Source organism: Narcine bancroftii, chromosome 9, assembly GCF_036971445.1.
Source record: "Narcine bancroftii isolate sNarBan1 chromosome 9, sNarBan1.hap1, whole genome shotgun sequence".
Lineage (NCBI taxonomy): Eukaryota > Metazoa > Chordata > Chondrichthyes > Torpediniformes > Narcinidae > Narcine > Narcine bancroftii.
In genome coordinates this window covers 48,816,963-48,831,889 of record NC_091477.1, presented here as the reverse complement: position 1 = coordinate 48,831,889, position 14,927 = coordinate 48,816,963, and the positions used below count along the sequence as shown (strand labels likewise).

The 14,927-nt window shown below is 41.8% G+C and overlaps 1 protein-coding gene across 3 annotated transcripts in view; it reads right to left on the bottom strand.

Annotated features, from left to right (window-relative positions):
* Nucleotides 1–14,927, bottom strand: part of clint1a (clathrin interactor 1a) — a 155,850-nt gene that overhangs the window by 17,054 nt on the left and 123,869 nt on the right. The window lies entirely within an intron of this gene.

Below are 14,927 nucleotides of genomic sequence, written 5' to 3'. Positions count from 1 at the left end.
GCCCGGGCCAGGCGCCACGTGCTCTGCCCGGGCCAGGCGCCACGTGCTCTGCCCGGGCCAGGCGCCACGTGCTCTGCCCGGGCCAGGCGCCACGTGCTCTGCCCGGGCCAGGCGCCACGTGCTCTGCCCGGGCCAGGCGCCACGTGCTCTGCCCGGGCCAGGCGCCACGTGCTCTGCCCGGGCCAGGCGCCACGTGCTCTGCCCGGGCCAGGCGCCACGTGCTCTGCCCGGGCCAGGCGCCACGTGCTCTGCCCGGGCCAGGCGCCACGTGCTCTGCCCGGGCCAGGCGCCACGTGCTCTGCCCGGGCCAGGCGCCACGTGCTCTGCCCGGGCCAGGCGCCACGTGCTCTGCCCGGGCCAGGCGCCACGTGCTCTGCCCGGGCCAGGCGCCACGTGCTCTGCCCGGGCCAGGCGCCACGTGCTCTGCCCGGGCCAGGCGCCACGTGCTCTGCCCGGGCCAGGCGCCACGTGCTCTGCCCGGGCCAGGCGCCACGTGCTCTGCCCGGGCCAGGCGCCACGTGCTCTGCCCGGGCCAGGCGCCACGTGCTCTGCCCGGGCCAGGCGCCACGTGCTCTGCCCGGGCCAGGCGCCACGTGCTCTGCCCGGGCCAGGCGCCACGTGCTCTGCCCGGGCCAGATACTTTCCTGAAATATACAATACTAGTTGCTCTGAGAGAGAAATTTAAAAAAGGTGTAAAGAAGGTACTAAACCAAGATTTGGATTAGACTGCAATGCTGCCCTGACTACAACCTGCCAGCTCACAAGATTCGAAAAAATTCACCTAAGTAAAGCAAAAAAATATTCTTGCACCGTTTGTCAGACTCACTTTGCTTCCAATTCAAAGTCTTTGTTCCCTTTTAATTGCAGGTTAAATTACTGTCAATTTTATTAACAGCTGCAGAAAGGGCTGGCCCAAACCATCCACTCATTCAATGAAATTGAAGGACAAAACTAGTAGATTTATAAAAATTTGAAAACAGCGCCTGCCACCCATCATTTTCTGATAATATACTTTTTTTTACGGAAGTAAAACCTTAAAATGTTTTCACCTCTCAAAATAATTGTTCATCAGACACAGCTCTTTTGATGGGTGGATGCCCATCAGGTTATTCAACAACATCCATCTGGACAAGCCCATTCATTGCCCAATGTCCATCCGCATGCCAGGTTCAATAAAATCCAACACAAGCTTGACAAATATTTTCTTTTACCCTCCTTAATCCAAAAACAGAAGGATCAATTGTAACATCCAAGGTTACTCCTATTTGAGGTTGATTTGGTGAGAATGAATGAGTTGTGGGATATTTTCAGCGTGCGTCAGTATCACTTCAGGAAGCATCTAAAATACGGTCATTTTCTGGGGGAAGGTAGAGTGAGTAAAGAGTAGAATGGGGGAAATTGAAAGTATTACAATGCTGTGAGCCTCTTGGGAAGCAAGTACAGATGCTCCTCTACTTACGATGGTTCGGTTTACGATTTTTCAAAGTTACAATGTTTTGATACATATTCAGTAGAATCCATACTTTAAATTTTGAATTTCAATCTGTTCCTGCGCTTGCGATATGTGGTAATCCCTTGCGATGCTGACCCGATACTGAGTTGAAAGTGTTTTTTTTAAATTTTGTGTTTTCGCATCCCATCATGTGGAATTATTGGTTAAGTACATTAATGGTTAAGTACCCATACAAAGATAAGCGTATACAGAGCCGTTGTCATACCCACACTCCTGTTCGGCTCCGAATCATGGGTCCTCTACCGGCACCACCTACAGCTCCTAGAACGCTTCCACCAGCGTTGTCTCCGCTCCATCCTCAACATCCATTGGAGCGCTTACACCCCTAACGTCGAAGTACTCGAGATGGCAGAGGTCGACAGCATCGAGTCCACGCTGCTGAAGATCCAGCTGCGCTGGATGGGTCACGTCTCCAGAATGGAGGACCATCGCCTTCCCAAGATCGTGTTATATGGCGAGCTCTCCACTGGCCACCGTGACAGAGGTGCACCAAAGAAAAGGTACAAGGACTGCGTAAAGAAATCTCTTGGTGCCTGCCCCATTGACCACCGCCAGTGGGCTGATAACGCCTCAAACCGTGCATCTTGGCGCCTCACAGTTTGGCGGGCAGCAACCTCCTTTGAAGAAGACCGCAGAGCCCACCTCACTGACAAAAGGCAAAGGAGGAAAAACCCAACACCCAACCCCAACCAACCAATTTTCCCCTGCAACCGCTGCAATCGTGTCTGCCTGTCCCGCATCGGACTTGTCAGCCACAAACGAGCCTGCAGCTGACGTGGACTTTTTACCCCCTCCATAAATCTTCGTCCGCGAAGCCAAGCCAAAGAAGAAAAGAAGACCCATACAATTTAACACTTGATGCTTTTGCCCAACTGTGGGCTATGGTAAGTGGTCTGAGCACGTTTAAGGTAGGCTAGGCTGTGATGTTCATTAGGTACTGTATTCTTTTTTGACTTATGATCTTATTGGAACGTAACCCCATTATAGGTTGAGGAGCATCTGTACATTTAAAATCATGCAACAAACCAACAAATGGAATCTCTGCTCCTGGAGCTTCCGTTAGCCATTGTCCTGAATATCCACCAGTTTTGCAGTTTAAGGTTTGTAATGATGACAAACTCGGATACTTGTTATTTGTTTTGATTTTTCTCTTGTCCCATGCCCAATCTTGAACTACTTATCCAAGAATTAAATTCACGGACTTTTGATTATTTGTCAATTCCCATCATGGAGGACACATTGGAGATATGCCAAACTTTAAATGTACAAGAACGCTACACTAGGATCAGTGGAATTGAACACTGCTCAATTACGGATGTATTAGGTCCCATCCCCAGCTGCTTGTTTAAAAAAATGCTTCAAGTAGCTTCAAATTTGGCACACCATTCTTGTCTGGAAAGTATCAAGCCATCCTTCAGCTGGGGTTCAGGTTCACTATCAAAACAAGTTCACAGTATAGGAGAATAATTAGCTCCCTTTAATATACCAGCCTTTTCCAACGGTCTCCCATATCCCTTTGGCTAGCATTACAGTTAGAATAATATTACAGTGCCCTCGAAACCAGGATTGTATGGAAGGAGTTTGTACGTTCTCCCTGTAACTGCTAGGTTTCCTCCTGGTGCTCCTGTTTCCTCCAATCCATCAAAAATATCTGGGGTTTGTGTTAATTTGTGTATCTTGGTGGGGGGAAGGGGGGGTGGGTTAAGAGCCAGAAGGGCTTGTTATCCCTGTAACTATGCTGCATGTCTAAATTTAAAATGTGCTCTTGTGTGTATTGTAATTTTTTTTTAAAATCATGTTGTTTAACATGGATTCTTGAGGGCTTCACCTGAGATATCAAAGCAAGACGTGGTAAATGGGAGGGCATTGAAGAATGCAGTAGAACAGAAAGATCTAGGAATAATGGTGCATTGTTCCCTGAAGGTAGGAGCGCATGTGGATAGGGTGGTGAAGAAGGCCATTATATATGCTTGCATATATAAATCAGTGCATAGAAGATAGGAGTTGGGAAGTAATGATGAAACTGTACAAGGCATTGGTGGTGAGGCCAAATTTAGAGTACTGTGTGCAGTTCTGGTCACCAATTTTATAGGAAGGATATTAATAAGATAGAGAGAGTGCAGATTTACAAAAATGTTGCTTGGGTTTCAGCATCTGGAATACATGGAAAGATTGAGCAAATTAGGTCTTTATTCCTTGGAACGTAGAAGGCTGAGAGGGGAACAGAAAGATCTAGGAATAATGGTGCATTGAACCCCTACTAGTCTATTTGTTCTGGAATCACAAGCCACAGTTGTTATGCTCAGAGTATCAGCCTTGTTTTCTTTTCACCCCTTGTTACATAAATATATTTCATGTTTTTATGGAGTCAGTAGGAAAGATGAAACCAACTAAACTTGACTGTTTCACAGGGAAGGGAGCCATAAAATGAGCAGAATCCAAAGGGGGCCCTCGCCAAAAAAAAGATTAACAATGACTGGTTTAAACTACAAGATCAATGCAGAAGACAAGGTTATTACAAAATGACGACAGAACTGAAACTCTGCAAGGTCGTGCAGTGTTGAAAGGAAGCATTTCAGGCCTGATTCGTTTGTCAAGGCATGAGCAAAAAGCAGGTGGTCGCTGGAAATAAAAATGGGTGGGGGGAGGTGAGGAGAGGAGGGAAGAAGGGGCAGCAACTGACAAGAGGCCATGGGTGAATATGGGTGAGTGCAGAAGTTTCTCTAGCACTTTTGAGCATTGCGCAACAAACACAGCATCTGGAGACTTTGGAGTTACTTCTCCAAGTATGTTAATTAATTAACAGAATGAACACAGGACAGTAGCAAGACCATGTGCACAAAAGGCAAGCAATCCAGTTATCTGTGTAACTTCAGAGAACAATCTCTTACTCCTGACATTCAGGTTAACAAACTATTGATTTCTAAACTCTGCATGTTAGGCAAAAATTTGAAAATGCAGTACCAGTTTCACCACTTTGTCACTCAAGTTGCAATTCCCTCTATTATCAATTCCATCTGGAGGAAAAGAGATGGGAAGCAGGCAGGATATAGAACAGTGATTCTCAACCTTTTTCTTTCCACTCACATACCACTTTAAGTAATCCCTTTCTAATTATTGTTTCTACATGTCTGTTTCCACCCCTCTGTTCCCACCCCTCTGTTTCCCCACTACTAATCACAATGGCATAGGTGGATAAGAAAATGGAGGATTTTTTCAGAACTAAAAGACTTTGTTTGAATTTTGCAGACATTTTATTAAAAGGCATGTCCAAAATAAAGATTTCATTACCTCACAAGAAGCCATGATCCATAGGCAACACGTTGAAAAGATAACTAAATGCAGTTTTTAAAAAACACTGGTATGTGCGTGGAAAGGAAAAGGTGAATGTAAAGTTATTTTTGCAGATGTGTCCGACTCAAAAGCTGCAGTTTTACCTGGCCATTGCTTGAGACCACTTTTACCTCACTCCGTGATTTTATTATGAAGAAAGACGATCAACTCACTCTACTGTTTCAAATTAAATCAACAATTCACAGTCTCACCATTCTGCCATCCGCATGGTGTGCAGGGTTGGTAACGAGAAGAGAAAATGGTGTTTACTCTTAAATAGAGTGGGATATAGTTTTGAATAAATTAAAATACAGTAAAATCCCCATTATCCAGAATTCAAGCAACTGTCAAAAAAATTGCAGAAAATAAATTGGTAAAAAATACAAGTTTAAAATTGGCGAACCCCTAATGGCTAGTTCATCAATCATGCAAATACACTTATCTGGCATCTCCCAATGCCAAATACCAGGTTTTTTAAAAAAACTGTATTTAGTTATCTTTTTCAACGTATTGCCTATGGATCATGGTTTCTTGCGAGGTAATGGAACTTTTATTTTGGACATGCATGTCATTGCCTTTTAATGAAATGTCTGCAAGATTCAAATAAAGTCTTTTAGTTCTGGAAAAAATCCTCCATTTTCTTATTCAGACACCTACCTGACACACCTAAAGAAGGGTTCGCAGCTTAAATGTCTAGACTACCTATCACTTTCCAGGGATAGTAGCAGGTCACGCAGCACTTGTGTGCTGCATTAGTTCCTAGCATCTGCAGACTTCTTGTTTACCTCCACTAAACCTCAGTCTTCTGAAGTGTTCTTTAAAAACTCTTTCAGAAATTTGTGGGAACTGATCCTATGATTCTGTCATTTTCTAACTATGCAATCAAGTGTGATTCAATCCTTCCTCTGTACTGCTCATGCTAAATAAAAACCAGCTAATTTTCTTCATGTGGAACATACCAATATTCTCTTTCTCACCCTTAAATTTTACCCTTCTTTTACATTTAGTGATTTCACAGACTCCAGGTGCTTCTTATTTCTTTACCCATTCTTTGCATGAACACCAGATTATTTGACCACATGTTTCTCTGGGGGAGTGGGGGGTCACGACAATAGCAACATCCTCATTTCCAGGCCATTACCTGGCCCAGCTCAGCGATCTAACCTAACCTCTGCTCTGTAGGGTCTGGATCCTCAGCAGTGCTCTCACTAATTGGTTATTAGGGGAGCAGCAGAAGGGACGAAGAAAGGGAGGGCCAAAGAGAAGCAGAACTCCCATCTCCCCCCACATTGTACAGCAGGCAGGAGTTGATCAAGTTAAACGCCCCCATTTCACAAAGATGAAACTCTTGCCGGACAAATAATCAGTTTTGAGCCGTCTTTGCTTGTATTAATTTAGAGGCTGCACAGCAATAGTAATAGCCCCTTTGGAAATCATTTCTCAAAGAAGATTAATCATTGCTGAACACTTTCAGTCCCTTTAGAAATCATTTTTCAAATTTGATTAATCCTTTTGTAACACTCATGGTCCCTCCAGAAATAACATTCAACCCAGATTAATCATTTTTGAATGGTTATGAGACTTTAAAAGCATTTAGGTTCTATAAACCTATTACAAGAATCTGCATCAAGTAGCATTTTAAAGTAAGTACAAAGAACAGCACAAAATGAGCACATGTAAATCAACTTCCTGAGACCCATAATTATACATATTAAAAATGGTTCGTTCAGACTGAGTTTATAATATGCATTGACGCGTAGTGTGCAAGATTAGTCATGGACTTATGAATATCCTCCTCAACTTGACAATCCCCCCCCCCATACAAACTTGCTGCATTTCCTTTTTCCTCATCGATTTCAACATTAAGCACAACCACCTCAGTCTGAATGGCTGCTGCCAGATTCATTTTTTTTATAAAAAAAAGAACTGCTGCACTTAAAAGGTACGAAAGAAAGCAGGACTTATCACTTTTAAATGAAGCACGGTTCATTAATCTTTTACTGTGTCCTGCCAAGATCTGCTCAATAGGCCTATATGCAGAATTACTACCTGGAAGGTAACTGCAAGGCTGCAATCTAACAACACAGAATGAATTGGATGCTGCGGACTAGATGCCCCCAGCATCTGGATTTACTGCCATCTTCCATGTACAAATGAGGCTCTTTTAAAGCAGTGGAAAGTTGGCGTGCAGAAAGTGTGTTGAGAGGACTTTTAACGGTAGGTCTTTTTTATTTTTAAGAACTGTGTAATTCATGATCAAAATTAGCGAAAAATCTCAGCGAATGCAGTAACAATAGATCAAATAAAGAAGATTCATGTAATATCATGTATTGGAGATTTTTTACTAAAGATGTAATTCTCAGAATGACCTGTTCAAACAGCAATGAAACCTAAAACCACTGGCATTAACATTCATTGTGCAGTGACAAGGGGAACTGTCAATAGATAAGATCCGGACTGGATCAGTTTCATTGACGTGGCCAGCGTCATCATGGGCACTAGTCTTCACTCTATTAAGGACATCTTTAAGAGGTGATGCTTCAAGAAAGCAGCTGCTATTAAGGACCCTCATCACTCTGGCCATGCCCTTTTTACACTGCTACCATCAGGAAGGTGGTACAGGAGCCTGAAGTACAAAACCAGCTCCTTCCACTCTCCCATCAAATTTCCGAATGGATAATGAACCCCCGACACTACCTCAGTTTTTCTCTACATTTTTTCGTGCAAAAAGAAATTTATAGCAAATTTTGCACCTGTTGTGCTGCCAAAAATCAACAAAGTTCGTGTTGCATGCTCAGGACAATAAATTCTGATCCCTTCATTCACCATAAGGGGGTGGGACCAATGGGGAAAGGGACTGCTGTTGGAGAAATCCAGGCAGACAAAAATGTGGCCTGGGTACACGATTGTTTAAATACAAAGATCTTACTGATTACATACATAAAAATAAAAACAGTCACCTGGGTGTTTTATGGGGAGCAGTTCAGTGTTTGGCTACAAGTGTTCAGTGTTTTGCATTCAAAAAGACATGCTAAAGAGGAGGAGAAAACAAGCTCCTATAAACACCCATATGACAAAATGCACTCAATCACAGTTTCATTCTGGTATAAAATAATTTACAGAGCTAGTAAAATATCAAGTCGCATTTGAGTGCACAAGGGACTGATTCATTGCTTGGTGTGCCTTTCTTCAGATCAGTTATAAAACTAGGGTCCACTCCTACATTCCTCCCAACATTAACACGGACCCCATTATATATTCAAATGTTCACTCCTACATTCCTCCCAACATTAACACGGACTCCATTATATATTCAAATGTCCTCTCCTACATTCTTCCCAACATTAACACGGACCCCATTATATATTCAAAATGTCCACTCCTACATTCCTCCCAACATTAACACGGACCCCATTATATATTCAAATGTCCACTCCTACATTCCACCCAACACTAACACGGACCCCATTATATATTCAAATGTCCACTCCTACATTCCTCCCAACATTAACACGGACCCCATTATATATTCAAATGTCCACTCCTACATTCCTCCCAACATTAACACGGACCCCATTATATATTCAAAATGTCCACTCCTACATTCCACCCAACATTAACACGGACCCCATTATATATTCAAAATGTCCACTCCTACATTCCTCCCAACATTAACACGGACCCCATTATATATTCAAAATGTCCACTCCTACATTCCACCCAACATTAACACGGACCCCATTATATATTCAAATGTCCACTCCTACATTCCTCCCAACATTAACACGGACCCCATTATATATTCAAATGTCCACTCCTACATTCCTCCCAACATCAACATGGACTCCATTATATATTCAAATGTCCACTCCTACATTCTTCCCAACATTAACACAGACCCCATTATATATTCAAAATGTCCATTCCTACATTCCTCCCAACATGAACATGGACTCCATTATATATTCAAATGTCCACTCCTACATTCCACCCAACATTAACACGGACCCCATTATATATTCAAAATGTCCACTCCTACATTCCTCCCAACATTAACACGGACCCCATTATATATTCAAAATGTCCACTCCTACATTCCACCCAACATTAACACGGACCCCATTATATATTCAAATGTCCACTCCTACATTCCTCCCAACATTAACACGGACCCCATTATATATTCAAATGTCCACTCCTACATTCCTCCCAACATCAACATGGACTCCATTATATATTCAAATGTCCACTCCTACATTCTTCCCAACATTAACACAGACCCCATTATATATTCAAAATGTCCATTCCTACATTCCTCCCAACATTAACACGGACCCCATTATATATTCAAATGTCCACTCCTACATTCCTCCCAACATCAACATGGACTCCATTATATATTCAAATGTTGCTATTTATGGAATCACAATTCTTAATACCTCAAGGCCACCATGTTCTCTTACTGTTTTTCAGTGTGTGAAGTTTTATAACAGCTTTGAGAAATACAATATAAAAGTGGCATGTCAAACATACTACAAACTGAAATCTGATTTGTAGTAAGATAGAATACTACAATTTATAGTTACTAATCTAACTTCTCTTCTTCACTCTTACATGTGTGTGCCTATGTGCCAGTTGTTTGGGCAACAGAAATTTTCCCTAATAGTATTCAAAAATCACGACAAAAGCTTGAGATACAAAATAAAATTCATTCTTACAGAATTTGTGAAAAGTATATAGAAACACAGAAAGACAAGTCTTTCAGCTCTTCTAGTCTGCACTGAATTATTATTCTGCCTGTTCTCACTGACCTGCACCCACTCCATCTCTCTCCGTACCCTTCCGATCCATGTATCTGTCCAAATTTTTCTCAATGATAACACTGAGCCTGTATTCACCACTTCAGCTGACAGCTCGTTCCATACTCCCACCACTCTATGTGTGAAGAAATTCCCCCTAAACTTCTCCCCTTTCACTCTTAACCCATGTCCTCTGGTTTGTATCTCACCTAAGCTTAGTGGAAAAAGCCTACTTGCACTTTATACCAGTGGTTCTCAACCTTTTTCATTCTTAGACCCACCTGGCTCATGGCTTAACATGCCATCGCCCACCAATGGCAATGACTGAGCAATATTTTCAAGTCAGACAACTCTGTAAGAAACACATCTATCTAATTTAATGTATTTTATTGAATATTTTTAGTGATCCACATGGAAGCACACTGTGGTTGTCCACCAGTGGGCAACTGGTTGATAAGCCCGGTTCTATACCCATCATAATTTTGCAAACCTCTATCAAATTTCCCCTCTCTGCTCCAGGAAATAAAATCCTAACCTGTTTAACCTTTCCCTGTAACTCAGTTCCTCACGTCCAGGCAACATCCCAGTAAATCTTTGGACACTTTCAATTTTATTGATATCCTGCCAGTAGTTAGGTGACCAAATCTGCACACAATACTTAAATTTGTCCTCACCAATGTCTTATCCAACTTTACCATAACATCCCAACTCCTATATTCAATTTATGAAGATCAATATGCCAAAAGCTCTCTTTACCATCCTATTTATCTGTATTCCCAGATCCCTCTGTTCTACTACACTCCTCAGTGCCCGACCATTTACCAGGAATGTCCTACCAAAATGCAACAGCTCACACTTGTCGGCATTAAATTCCATCTGCCATTTTTCCAGCTGGTCCAGATCCCTCTGCAACCTTTGAAAGCCTTCTTCGCACTCCACTACACCTCCAATTTTTGTGTTACCTGCAAACTTGCTGACCCAATTTACCACATTATCATCTAGATCATTGACACAGATGACATTCAACAAAGGACCCAGCATCAATCCTTGAGGCACACCACTAGTCACACATCTCCAGTCAGAGAAGCAATCATCTATCACCACTTCTCCCATAAAGCCAATGTTGAATCCAGTTTACAACCTCACCATAAATACTGAGCGACTGAACCTTCCTGACTAACTTAGCATGTGGGGTTTTGTCAAAGACCTTATTAAAGTCCATGTAGAAAACATCCACAGCCTTCCCTTCATTAACTTTCCTGGTAATTTCCTTGATTTACCTGCCATACACAAAGCCATGTTAACTATGCCTAGTCAGACCCTGACTATCCAAGTACTTGTATATGTGATCTCTTCGAACATCTTCCAATATCTTACTTTTTACTGATGTCAGATACACAGGCCTATAATTTCCTGGGTTATTTTTGGAGCCTTTTATAAACAACATTAAAATACAATCTACCCTCCAAACCTCTGCACCTCACCTGACATTTTAAATACATTTGCAAGTTCTGCATTAGCCTCCCTCAGGGTCCAAGAGAATATCTTGTCAGGCCCTGGGAATTCACCTACCTTTATCCACTTTAAGACAGCAAGCACCTTATCCTCTAATCTGTTTAGGTTCAATGACCTTACTGCTTGTTTGCCTAATTTCCAAAGACTGTGCCAGTTTACTAAGTAAATACAGGGGCATTAAACATTTAAGGTCTCCCCCATTGCTTCTGGCTCCATTCATAGCCGAACACACTGATTTTCAAGAGGACCAATTTGTCCCTTGCTCTCAATATATCTATGAAAGCCCTTAGGATTTTCCTTCACCTTGTTTGCCAAATCAACCTCATGTCTTCTTTTAGCCTTCCTAATTTCCTTCTAAAGATTTTTTTCCTGCACTTTTTATAATCCTCAACTCCATAATTTGCTCTTTGTGCCTAAGTCTGCTGTACATCTCTCTCTTAACCAGATCCCCAATATCCCTCAAACCAAGGTTCCTTATGCCTGCTAACTTTGCCTTTAATCCTTACAGTAAAATACAAACAGCACTCAATGAAAGATGCAAAGTGAACCAGGAAAGCAATGGTATAGACATGCCTACAAATAACAAATGTGACAAACAATTGATGTGAAAGTGGGAGAGAGTCTTGAAGGTGGACTGGGTAGATGGTTGGAGCTCATCCTATGGCCAAATAATCTCACATCTTCAATTTGTTGATGGCATAAAGGATGGAAATGGGAACTAAAGATAATTATTTCAAAATTATTAATGTTGATTTTTGGAAAACCAGAATAAATTTATTTTATGGTGCTAAAACAGAAGTATTCCAAGAGGGATGCAGGAACTTGAGTCAAGTAAACAGAGTCAGTTTAGAGGTAAGTAATTGCTTACAAATGGAAACTATGTTACAGTACAGGTTGAAAAATGCTTGTACTTGTAGATGCTGGGCTATGCAAGGGTTAAAATCTGAAAAATGCCCATGCACCGATTTTTCTGCGTCAAGAATGTTTGTTTTCTGAGACTATCTTTATATCTCTCTGCATATATTTTCATAATTCTTCCAATGATCATCTGACAAAAGGCAAAGGAGGAAAAACCCAACACCCAACCCCAACCAACCAATTTTCCCCTGCAACCGCTGCAACCGTGTCTGCCTGTCCCGCATCGGACTTGTCAGCCACAAACGAGCCTGCAGCTGACGTGGACATTTACCCCTTCCATAAATCTTCGTCCGCGAAGCCAAGCCAAAGAAAGACTCCAACACAATCCATAATTAAACTAAAGGTACATCTACTGTATCTAGTTAGTAATATATTTTAATCATATTCATTAACATCTCAGAATAATCCTTAAAAATGTATGGGAGTGTTACGAACTAACAACCCTTTTCATTTTTGTTTGGAACTTAAGGGACTTAGTTAGCACTAACAAAGGATCAGCAATGGAAATTTCTCCAGACAATGGTAAATTCAAAATAATAGTTTTTTATTAATCAAGAACATTTTTCTTATCTCTAAATTTAACGTGTGTGTGTGTGTGTGTGTGTGTGTGTGTGTGTGTGTGTGTGTGTGTGTGCGCGCGCGCATGCGTGTATATGCGCGCGCGCCTGTGCATTTAATTCAAGCCCCACTCTGAAAAGTCAACATTTAAATCAAGCATCATTTTACTCTTGCTTGAAGGGCTTAAATTCTCAGTTCAGAAAGTGCTTTTAATCATCATATCTTCAAACCTCTTTACTCACAATTCTTTTGATGAAATGTCTTGAGATACTTTAAAAAGTGACCATCTTTTGAGCCACCAATGTGAAAAGGAGAAAACAATTCCTGTCTTTTAAGGATCAAATCTTTTTACTGAAGATTTTGAAATTTGTTTTCCACATGAAGAATCTGCCTCTTTTCAAAGAGACAGGGAACGTGGCTATTTGCTTTTACAATGATTTCACAAACCCAGACAAGGGTTAAACAAAATGGCCATACAAAAATTCTGTCCTCTTTTCCAAAGAGACAGCGAAGTGGTCTTCCTTGTTTCAAAAGCCACTTATTTTGTGTTTCTCTTTTCCCAGGTGTAACATACAACAGCACCTATTCTGGTTACTGTAATTCAATCCTGTCTTTCACAAGGTTCCAACCTCTGGGTGTCACAGGGTTTTGACTTCTATACTCTCCAAACTGATCCAAATATGTCTGAATATATTTCTCCAAATCATGCGAGTTACATCAACGAGATCAGTCCCAATTCTTGGAAACTACATGACTATCAGTTTTATTTCTACCAAAATTCTGTTCCTTTTTCAAAACCACTCCTTATCCATAACAACCTCTGACCTCATCTCTGTTCAAGAAGCTCAAGTGGTTTTGTTTAAAAACAAATGGCTTCCTCAGCACTCTTATTGAATACTTAGATACTTCAGTTTTTAAATAAAGCAAACACTCCATTGTTCTTAAATAATTAAGAACCACTTCAGGTCCATTAGCCCTGTCTTTCTAGGAGCCGTAGGTGATGCCGGTAGAGGACCCATGATTCAGAGCCGAACAGGGGCGTGGGTATGACAACGGCTCTGTACACGCTGATCTTTGTGTGTTTCTTCAGGTGGTTGTTTTTCCAGACTCTTTTGTGTAGTCTTCCAAAGGCGCTCTTTGCCTTGGCGAGTCTGTTGTCTATCTCATTGCCGATCCTTGCATCAGATGAAATGGTGTAGCCGAGGTAGGTAAACTGATTGACCGTTTTGAGTTGCTTAAAGAAATCTCTTGGTGCCTGCCACATTGACCACCGCCAGTGGGCTGATATCGCCTCCAACCGTGCATCTTGGTACCTCACAGTTCGGCGAGCTGCAACCTTCTTTGAAGAAGACCGCAGAGCCCACCTCACTGACAAAAGACAAAGGAGGAAATACCCAACACCCAGCCCCAACCAACCAATTTTCCCTTGCAACCGCTGCAACCGTGCCTGCCTGTCCCGCATCGGACTTGTCAGTCACCAACGAGCCTGCAGCAGACGTGGACATACCCCTCCATAAATCTTCGTCCGCGAAGCCAAGCCAAAGAAGAAAGAAAGAAAGATAGGCTTTAAAAATGTAACAAATGGTGTCTATTATTTAAACCAATGTCAAACAGTCAGAGTCATACAGCGCAGAAACAGGAACTTTGGCCCAACTTGCCCATGCCAATCATAATGTGTCAGTCATGATCGGCAACACAATGAGGCAGACAGTGAAAGCACTGCTGAAGTGTTAAGCCACAATGACGGAATGCATGGGGTTCACTTCTGTGAATTAACTGTGCATGTCAGGCTTTCATTGCATAACAAATCATGCTTCTCAATTACAACATTTTTCAATGTACCACTTGAACACCAGATAAATGTGGAAGGAAGTTGATGCCCTGTGAGGCCTTGACATTTCACACCTTTTTGATAACGATACATGTCATCTGGCTTCAAGACACAACACTGAGATGTAAAAATCAATTAATTCAACATTCATTATGAACAGCTTCTAAAAGCTTGCACCTTAATCTATCCTTAACCCTCAAGGCTCTGCTGCAGTGATTTTGGTCAATTATCATTTTAGAACAATTTGTCTCATACAGTGCAAACCTCAGAAGAGGAGGGTATTTTTTTGTCTTCCCCTCAACAGCAGTTTCTTGTCAAACTTCATGGTCTTTAATATTCTGCTGGGTCATCTTTTTGGTCCAGAAGCCTAAGAGACTGATTACATTAACGTTACATCATATTAGATTGGCATGTGAATTTTTACCTCTGAGATATAGAGAACTGCATGAGCACATAAATG